At 35.5% G+C, this 10,166-nt stretch overlaps 1 pseudogene; it reads right to left on the bottom strand.

The window, feature by feature from the left end:
* Window positions 1–1,205: 1,205 nt before the first annotated feature.
* LOC127788095 (putative receptor protein kinase ZmPK1) lies at window positions 1,206–9,437 on the bottom strand (annotated as a pseudogene).
* Between the last annotated feature and the right edge of the window lie 729 nt (window positions 9,438–10,166).

The following is a 10,166-nucleotide window of genomic DNA, read 5'->3' on the forward strand; positions in this document are numbered from 1 at the left end:
GATTTTATACCATAATAATCTCATTGCATAAAAACAGAAACCAAAAATTTCAAAATTTTCTGATAGTGCCTAAAACGGTCAACAGTTCAAAGGAATCGATCGATTTAAGCAAGTTGTTGACCGATTTCTTGGTTTTACTTGAAATAGTCGACAACTTCTTCAAGGCTATCGACCGATGCTACACTGTTGGTCGACAGCTTGGAGTCATCGGTTGACAAATCTTGACTTTTGCCAAGTACTAGAAGTGGTTCTACAATAAAGTTGATGGTGATACTAGTGATAGTGTGTAATACTCAAAGATTTTGTAAGCTATTGTCATTGAATAAATGAAATATCTTTCGAAAATTTAAGGGTCTCAGGATGCATACATAATTCTTGGAAAATAAATTTGAGAAAGTAATAATGGTGGCCAAATCCCAAGAGACACTTGGCACTATAAGATGAAAGTAATGATGGCAGCCCCAATCTCGATGGACACATGGCGCCATAAGATAAAAGCAATGATGGTGGCTCAAATTCCAATAACACGTGGCGTAAAACTATTCGTCGAGATGTTTGATATGTCATGATTAGGCCCAAATCTCTAGGGCTACTCGTCACAAGGAGAGAAAAGTCATGATTAAGGCGCAAATCTTAAGGACAAGTGCCACCATCCTATTGAACCAAGTGGCATAAGCGCGATAAAGCCAAATCTCCAAATCTAAGTAATGATGATCTAGATAACACTTGGCACCATGGGATTGGGACATGTGGAAAAGCAATTATGAGGCTCAAATCTCAAGGCCAAGTAGCCAAATCTTGTGGTGACACATGGCAAAGGATATGAGACTAATGATGAGTTATAATTAAGGGCGACATGTGACTAAATGGGATTAGTTGAGCACTTCTATAAATAGGCTATTGGAGGAAAGAATTCGACCATATCCAAAGGACATATTTTTATAAATACGATTATTATTTTTTGAATATTTTTAGTGTGTTATTATAAAGAGTATTAAGGCATAATTCAATATGTAATTATGCAAGGATTTAAAGTGTAGGTATACCCTAGTATGTCTCTCTAGGTTTAACAATTTTATTATAAAATTTTATTACATTTACAATAAATCTAATCCAAGCATGTGCCTTAAAACATTTCAAGATAGCACTATAATTCTCATGTAGGCAAAAAAAAATTAATTTCTAAACTTTTCATGTATGTGCATAATTTTCTAGAATTAATTATGCTATCTATTTATGTTTTTTTCACCCCTTAAATATAATGGGTCTTAATCTTTTATTTTTTATTTTATTTAATGGACTAGTCCGAGGAAATAATTAAAGCCAAGCCCAGCCCAGCAAAAAAAAATTTGGTCCAGGTCCTTTTAAAAAAACCTGGCCCAAAAAATAATACAACGAAATAACAATGAAAAACCCAAGGTGGGTAGCCCGTCGCCGCTTCAGTCCATACCTGCCGACTGTTCCGTCGCCGTCAAGCGTCAGAACGGGGAAGACGAAGGGTAGCGCCGGAATCGGAAGGCGAAGGGGCTTCCTTGATCTGCTGGCTGCATCCTCCGCTGTCCCTGAACCACTTCGCGTCGCTGCTTCCCGTCGCCGTCGGGCGCCAGGAACGGGGAAGACGAAGGGTGGCGGATCTGCAGGTTGCGACCACCGCGACTTTCTGTTTTCTGGCGAAAACACTACCTGCAGCGTGGAAGACGAACGGTCGCCGGATCTGCAACTCGCGGGCAATGCAATTGCTGTTTCCGGCGAACCCATAGCACAGTGCTGACGAAGAAGAATAGATATGTATATATATATATATATATATATTATGTAACCCACAGATGAGGATTTTATGAAGAAAACAAATAACCAAAAATCGCTCTTCGTATAAAATATCTCGTCGAAAAAATATGGTTAAAAATAATTTTAGAAAATAATCATAAAGGGCTTTCAACGACAAGATAGAAGCATAATCTAATTTGGGATGTCAATATAAATAATATTAAATTCAGTTATAATTGAATTGAATTAAATTATATGTAATAATCAAATTGAATTGATTGACTAATTCTAACAAATTGAACTAACTAAAATTTAAATTATGGTAATCGAACTAAACTGAAAATTGAATAAACTCATAAAATAACCGAACAAACCGATGGTCTTACTGTTGCTGTCGGTCGGTGATTCTAATTATCAGAACCGATTATCGGATTCCCCTAATTACAGTGATTTATATATTTAAAAATGAGTTTAATTCAATGATTAATTTTTTTTAAATTTAAAAATTAATTTTATTATCAAAAAAACTCAAAATTCGTTTTTAGAAAAACGTCGTCGGCCACCATCCACGATGAATTCTAACGATTGGAACTGACTATGAGATTCGTCTTCACTTAGTGACCCACATATCTAAAAATCAAAAGTATCTAATAAATAAATTTTAGTAGATCTAGATTTTAATGTTGAATACAAACCTACAAGAAGTTATCGGAAAACTTACTAATAGGGCCTAAGCCCATATACTTCCTGGCAACGCTCTCTCCACCAATGTGACTCTCATTGGTTTTATCTAAACCACCTTTTGTTGTGGTGGTTCTTGTATTTGCTCATTTTTTTTATCTTTATGTTCTTCCTTAGTCGTCACTCTCGAGTTCTTCCAATTCTTGCTCTTGAACTTTCTTATTTTGTAAATCTTCTTAGATGTTTCTGCAACCACATCTGCATTTTATGTCTTGAAATGGAGAAACTAAAAAAGAGAGATTCATGACGATAGTAGGAAGAAGGTTAGCTGGCGGGAGTTGGGGACAAGAGCAAAAGGTCGAAAAAGGTAGAACAAAAGGACTGAACAAGCAAAAGTCGGTCTTCCCCCATTTTGTGATTCTATCTAGTGTTTTGCTTTTATAGTGCACCCAAAATGACGTCGTTTTGTAATTTCAATCAATTCGATTTGTTTGGTTAAATCAACCACAATAATTGAATTGACTAAAACTAACCAAAATTTATACTAAAAAATAATCGAACCGCTAACCGACTATTGAAAAACCAAATCGAATCGACTAGTTCGATCAATTAGATTTAGGAGTGTTCAAAAAAATCGGTGCACCACAGAAACCGGCCAAACCAAACCGAACCAAACCGATTTGATCGATTTTTTTGTTTGGCGGTCGAAAACGGTTTGGATTCTGTCCAAACCGCGCGGTTTGCGGTTTGGACAGTTTGCGGTTCGGTTTTAAACCGAACTGCCCAAGAAAATAATAAAAAAAATTATAAAAAATTTATTATTACAAAAATCTAATAATTGGCAGCCCATCCTATTTATTTTTTACACTATTTTGTCTTTATTTTTTGCTCCTATTTATTTACATTTAACTGTCTTTATTTATCAATATTTGTGTCTTTATTTACCATTTTTAAATATCTTTTTTAGTGATTTTAAATAGCATTTCAAACCGCGGTAAACCGCACCAAACCAGACCGCGGTTTAGTTTGGTTGAAAAACCGCACTAGCGGTTTGACGTGCTGAAAATGATTCAGACCGGCCAAACCGTACCGCGAACACCCCTAATTAGATTCGATTAGTCCAGTCTAACCAAAATTATGCAAATCCCTAATATCAAATATATTATTTACATATCTTCATGAGGATCAGAATTAAACTACCAACTTCTTCAGAATAATTATTAATACTCACAGTATAAATTCTTGGTTAAAACTTTCGTTTTCGGACTCCACTAGAACTTGAACGACTGAACCCATGGCTGGCCGCTTGTTTCTATCTTCCTCGATGCACAAAAGACCAGTTTCAACCAGTGCTATCGCCTGGTTCTTGTTGAACTGGCCTTCCAGTCTGGGATCCACTACATCCTCCAGCCATTCTTCTCCACATTGAATTTTTCTCTTCACTATCCTCACAAACCTTGCAAGCTCTGCTTCCTGCTCCTCAGTATTGTCCCCCACCCAATTGGAGAGTCGAATGCCCCTTACTATCTCCAAGATCAAGACTCCATAGCTGTAGACATCGACTTTTGCTGTGATGGGCAGGTTCAGAGCCCACTCTGGAGCCATATACCCTTTTGCTCCCCTAATACGAGTAAACTCAGAACCAGGCCCACCTCTCTGAGACAGCTTTGCTAGCCCGAAATCTGCAACCTTTGGTTCATAGTCCCTGTCTAAAAGTATATTTTCCGGCTTCACGTCACAGTGGATGACCCATTCTAGGCATTCATGGTGGAGGTAGGCCAAGGCCTTGGCAGTCCCTACTGCAACCTTAAACCTTTCGTTCCATCCAAGAAAATCCTCTAAGAACAAGTGCCTGTCCAGCGAGCGGTTTTCTACGTATTCGTAGACCAAGAGTCTCTGTCTCCCTTCAGAGCAGAATCCCCACATTCTGACTAGGTTGATGTGATTGATTTTCCTTGTTGTGGTCACTTCGGCCCAGAACACTTCTTCCCCTTGAATGGAGTCTCCCAGTCGCTTCACTGCCACCACTCTTTCATCGCTCAAAACACCCCTATAAACGGCTCCAGAACCTCCTTTTCCCAGCTCTTCCTTGAAGTTTCCAGTGGCACTCTTGAGCTCACGATAAGTAAACCTTCTAAATTGACTGATTATTACATGATATCCATCTTCGATTGAAGAGGGCAGACCTTGTCCCCCCCAAAAAGGCAGCCCACTATTAGAAGAATTTCAATTGCTCCGACGGCTGAAGCAAACCAGTACAAATAAACCCATCTGAACCTCTTTCTAGATACAAGATACACAGAAGTATAATTCTGAACAATTTCAACATCACTGAGATTGCATAAGAGATTGGTAGCATTGAAAATTGGGAGTTCTGATTCTTCCACAGTTGCAGGCAGCTTTAAGTAGGTGCTTCCTGGGAAAGCTGGAGACCGGTAGCCATTGAAAAGGGCAATCTTTGGGAAACACACCCCTTTTCCTTGTAGCCTATAACCAAATGCTTCACAACGACAATCCTCCAAGCAGAGCTCCTTACATTCTCATCGTTGAAATTGAAGCGATTGGCTTTGGTTGTTTGCAAGGACAAAGTTGAGCAAAGTGCAGTATTAGTAGAAGCAATGCGCCAGAATTTCCACAACGTTTTTCTTCTTTGTTTTGGAAGAAAATATACATGACGATTTCCAGTACAAATTTCTTATTAAAGACTTTGTCGGGCGAGCAATTGAACTGGTCCATTCCATGATTTCCACCACTCAAGTCCCTATCTCGGATTGCAAGTTGAGTGGGAGATGGTGAGATGCTACATCAGTACAATGCTAATTAAATGATCTTAGTACGGAATACATGTACTACCCCCCCCCCCCCTTCCCCCCAAAAAAAAAACTAATTAAAGGGGATAACTATGGCACTAAAAAGATGAATCATGTTAGATATATAATTTTTTTTATATTTTAAATTATATAAAGGAGTATTATGACTAAAATATTCTTCGCCTTACATACGCTTGACGCGTCTCTATGTATGTCATGAAAGATTTTTTTGACATTAATATACCTTTATTTAGTTCAAGATGTACCAATATCATTTTCACTAAAAACTTATTTTGATAGGCACTTTTCAATTTTACAGCCTTTATTTGGGCATGGAATTTTGATAACATGCCAAATTAATAATTTATTAAATTTCTATAGTAATAATTAAACAACAGTTTGAAATATTATATATATATGCTGGATTTTGCAAGTTGAGTGGGAGGGAGATGGACCAGATGGTGACAACTTACATCACTACAGAGTCATGTTTTTATCTGCTCCTTTCAAATACAGAATTTATTTGGGCCTTGATGCCATGCCAAATTAATAACACTTATTAAATTTCCACAATCTTGGATTTTACTAACTTTAGGTGGTGGATAGGGGGTCCATCTGATTCAAACCTGATTAGACTGGACTAAAATTCTTAAAATTATTGCACCCAATCGGACTAAATCATTCAATTCTAATACATCACGAAAATATATTTTTTTAATTTTTAATGTGAATTTTTTTAATAAATATGCACATATTATATATATATATAATTTATTCACTTTAACTATGGTACCTTATTTTTTTCTGAATAAAATCCTCAACAATCTTTCCATCTTTTATTAACATTCTTTGTTTTTTTATTTAAACAATTAAACAGTTCTTATTTTTTAAGAATAATGATGAGAGAATATTTATAAGGGGATAATTTTACTGTACTATCCCTGGGAGATTACCATGAACTTAGAGCTTTGTGTGCCAGTAAAGGCCAATATGCGATCACTACGTGTCAAGTCCTAAGAGTTACACGTGTCTTTATAATCTCTATTATGATTTTGAACTAAAAAGAGACAAAAATGAAGATTCAGTTAATCAAGAATATCTCCAACACCACAAGAATATCTCTAACATTCCAAGAATTATTTTCATTGGGGAAGATTATGTTTTCTCTCCATGGAAAGGGAATCGATTTCTATTTTTAAAAGATATCTTATTTCCTAAGGGAAATGTCAAGAGATATCTATAAATAGAGGATATTCTCTACAGGTATGAGAATCTAACTCCTAATGGACTCTTCTATTATTTTCCATTACTATTATACTCTTCGAAAACTCGTGAACTGAGCTAAATGTCGAAGTGATCACGGGGAGTAAGTTTTCACCCTTTTTACAGGTACTTGGTCCTAGACAAAAAAAGATGATCGACTTTGCATCATCAAATTACGTGATATTCTCAAGTTTTATCGATATTCATGAGTTTTTTTTAATTCTAAAACCTCTTTAAAAATTAAACTCATCTGCCAAGTTATTACCAAAACAATACTCTGGATCACATTGGCTTCCTCGTTCAATGTATATAATAATAAAGTGTCAACTTTACGTGGTTTTCCACTATACATTATGGAGGTCTCAATTTTTTTTGAAGAAAAATCTTTATCTTTTACACTACCACAGAGGTGTGTATAAAATATGTATGAATATCTGTGATACAGTTTAAAAGTATTTATAATTCAACATGTTGGCATTTATGGTACAAGGCGTGCTTATTTTGGAGTAAGATCTAGCCTGGAAAATTTATTGGGTTCATAGATTTAGTGGTGCAACAACTTGTAATTAGTTCAAATAACTGTTAAATGTTAAATATTATTATTAAGTATTAAAAATATATTTCAAATTTTAAAAAAAATTGCTAAATATTAATAGGATTTGGGGAATCATATGAGTTTTTAAAATTTTTTAGAATTACTGCCCTTGTGAGGTCTCTCGCTGCTTGTGTTGGTGCCTTAATAAACGGCCACTTAAGAGGGGGTGAATTGAGTGGTTAAAAACTTTTTAATTAACTTTGCTCATTTTATTTAATTTTTGAGGAGAATTATTAGTGAATGATTTTTATTTTATTACACCTTATTGATTTGATCAAATGAATTATTAATTAATCAATTTTAAAATATTGCAATCAATTTATTTAATGAGTCTTGAAAAATTGAAATCAACACAATAATTAACAAAACAATAAAGGGAGATGAACACCGCGATATATAGTGGTTCAGTATATCTCAAATACTTAATCTACTCTCCCAATATCTAACCACCCTTGGGGTTCCACTAAATCCAATCAACGCCAAAATTTCCCCTTACCTTACATTGAAAACTAGATCAAGCACACATACACGCCTAGATATAAATCCAGATCTAGGCAACTAATATAAGTCACAATCGAATTTAAGGATTACAATACTTGTCCACACTTGGACTTTAAACAAGTAATGAATATTAGTAGTTACAAAATAATATCAAATATAATAGATATACCCTCAGATCAAACGCAGACAGAGAGACGAATATTCAGGACTTCGATTTCCAACAATAATAGGTTTTTCGTTTGATACGGAATCGAAAGTGTAAGCCTTTGAAAAGCAATAGATCTTCTTGAAAGTTCTTCCGGTTGCTTTGAGTTTTCAGAATGACATAAGTGTCTTCCTTGACATGCATATGATGTATATATAGGGGCTAGGGTGACTTGCATAACATTTAGACAATTTTTGCCCGCAGAACAAATTAAGTCGACTTAGCCTCACGACGAGTCGACTTATTTTTTGCCTAAGTCGACTTAGCTGAAAATGCCTCTCTACCGAGTTGACTTAACCAAAACCTGCATAAACAAGCTCTCTGCTGAGTCGACCTATCTACGATTAAGTTGACTTATTGGTCCAATTTTCAAAAAATAATTTTTAACTTATTTAAAAACACCTTAAAACATGAACATAATAAAAACATTAATGTTTGATAATTCTAAATATATAAGAAATATTTTGATAAACATTTAGGCGCCTTAATTTTCATATTCAATCATTGAGCGTTTTTGTAATTCATCAAAACACCAAAAATAAACTTAGATTACACAAAGTTGGCTCAACAGCTCATGCCCTTGATTTTGACAAAGGAGGTAAATCACAAGTGGAAGCTTTGTCTCACTATGTAGGACAAGGAATTGAACCCACAACCTATTAGTGCGAATCCTAACTTATTATGACCCAACCACTTGACACGTGCCCTGGGATTTAGAATTTAGAATTTATGAATATTTATAGAAGAACATGAGTTTTGTGCTACAATATAAATATTAATGAAAAACGGAGGCATAATAAATCAATCACATAATAAAAACAAATACAAAATTTTATGTGGTTTGTCTTCACAACAAATCTTCATCCACGATTGCAAACTCCAATGGATGTTTTATTATATTTATCAAAAATTATAATTTTTTTATGGATAGACTTGACAAAATCGTACCTTTCACACACCACCCTTATACCCAAGTACACCATTTTGTTACTCAAATCTCTCTTTAAAATGATGTGTGTTTCTCTCTCATATATATAAAATAAAGTAGGATATGATCTATTTATAAGATAAGCTGCCTCCCTATTTTATATTCATACTTTATGTGAGATTCTATTAATTCCTCTTTCATTTGGGATTTAGGGAGCCCTACAATATTTTCTCGTTTAACCTAAATCTCGAAACATCTCAACAACATTGCAAAAGGAAATCTTCTTCTTCACTTTGTCAATCTTGTCACCCTTGGGGTCTTTCTTAAACATGCATGGTTTCCATCCATGTAGAAAATATTATTCCCATCTTTTTTTTTATGAAAAATCAAGTTATTACCCTTATATACTTTACACAATTTTCCAACTCCAACATATTTGTAACCATGTAATGTCAACTTACCCAATAAAATAATGTTGACACTCGTTGTAGATACGTGTCTCACGTTGTAAAATGTCATGACTTTATCATTGTGGAGTTCCAAGCAAACAATTCCCATGCCCTCAATCTTTAACTTTTGATTGTTCTCCACATTAATAGAGCCAAAATCTTCATTTGTGTACGAAGTATTGAAACACACCTTGAACCTTACAGATATGCATAGAAGTAGTAAAATCCCTGTCGACATTCAGAATCAGCTGACAGTGATTCGTAGGCCCGCAATGAATAAATAAGCCAAAATACAACGAGGAATAACAAAATAGAACGGACACAGGAAATTTTTATGTGGTTCGGCTAGAACGATGCATACTCCACTACTGTTCTTTGGTTATTCCAGCAGAGTAACAGTATAGCATTTTCGTTCCTCTCCCTCTTTACAATGGTGTTTTTGACCCCTATTTATAGTGAGGGGTGTTTACAATTGTATTAAAATACAAAAGTATAAAGATGATATTATGGGAGATAATGTGTCATTATCATATCCATAAAATCGAGAGTGGGCTCCGCATTATCAAGGATTTGGGATGCCTCAGATAAAGTAGGTGGGTTCCTACCTCCGGTTGTTCCACAATCTTATTGCTATGCGAGTTGAATAGTTTGACCAGCGAGCTGGACGATTAGGCCATTAAGCTAGCAGCATTGTTGAAAGCTCATTGGGTATAACGCTGAGAGCTCGTTGGAAGCATTGCTGGGATCTCGCTTGGTTCCATGATCTGAGCTCAGGTTTCAGTAATGTGTGAACTTATTCTGACGAGCTCGGATTAGGCCTACTAGGCTTGAGGTGATTGGAGTCAGCTCGCTAGGTCGAGTCTAGCCCATAAGGAGTAGTCTAGGAAATACTCATAACACAAGCCCCCTAGCTCACAGTCTCTACGATGAAGCTTTCTCGACTACAGTTGCTCAAGCATCCATTACT

Source organism: Diospyros lotus, chromosome 13, assembly GCF_014633365.1.
Source record: "Diospyros lotus cultivar Yz01 chromosome 13, ASM1463336v1, whole genome shotgun sequence".
NCBI classification, from domain to species: Eukaryota; Viridiplantae; Streptophyta; class Magnoliopsida; order Ericales; family Ebenaceae; genus Diospyros; species Diospyros lotus.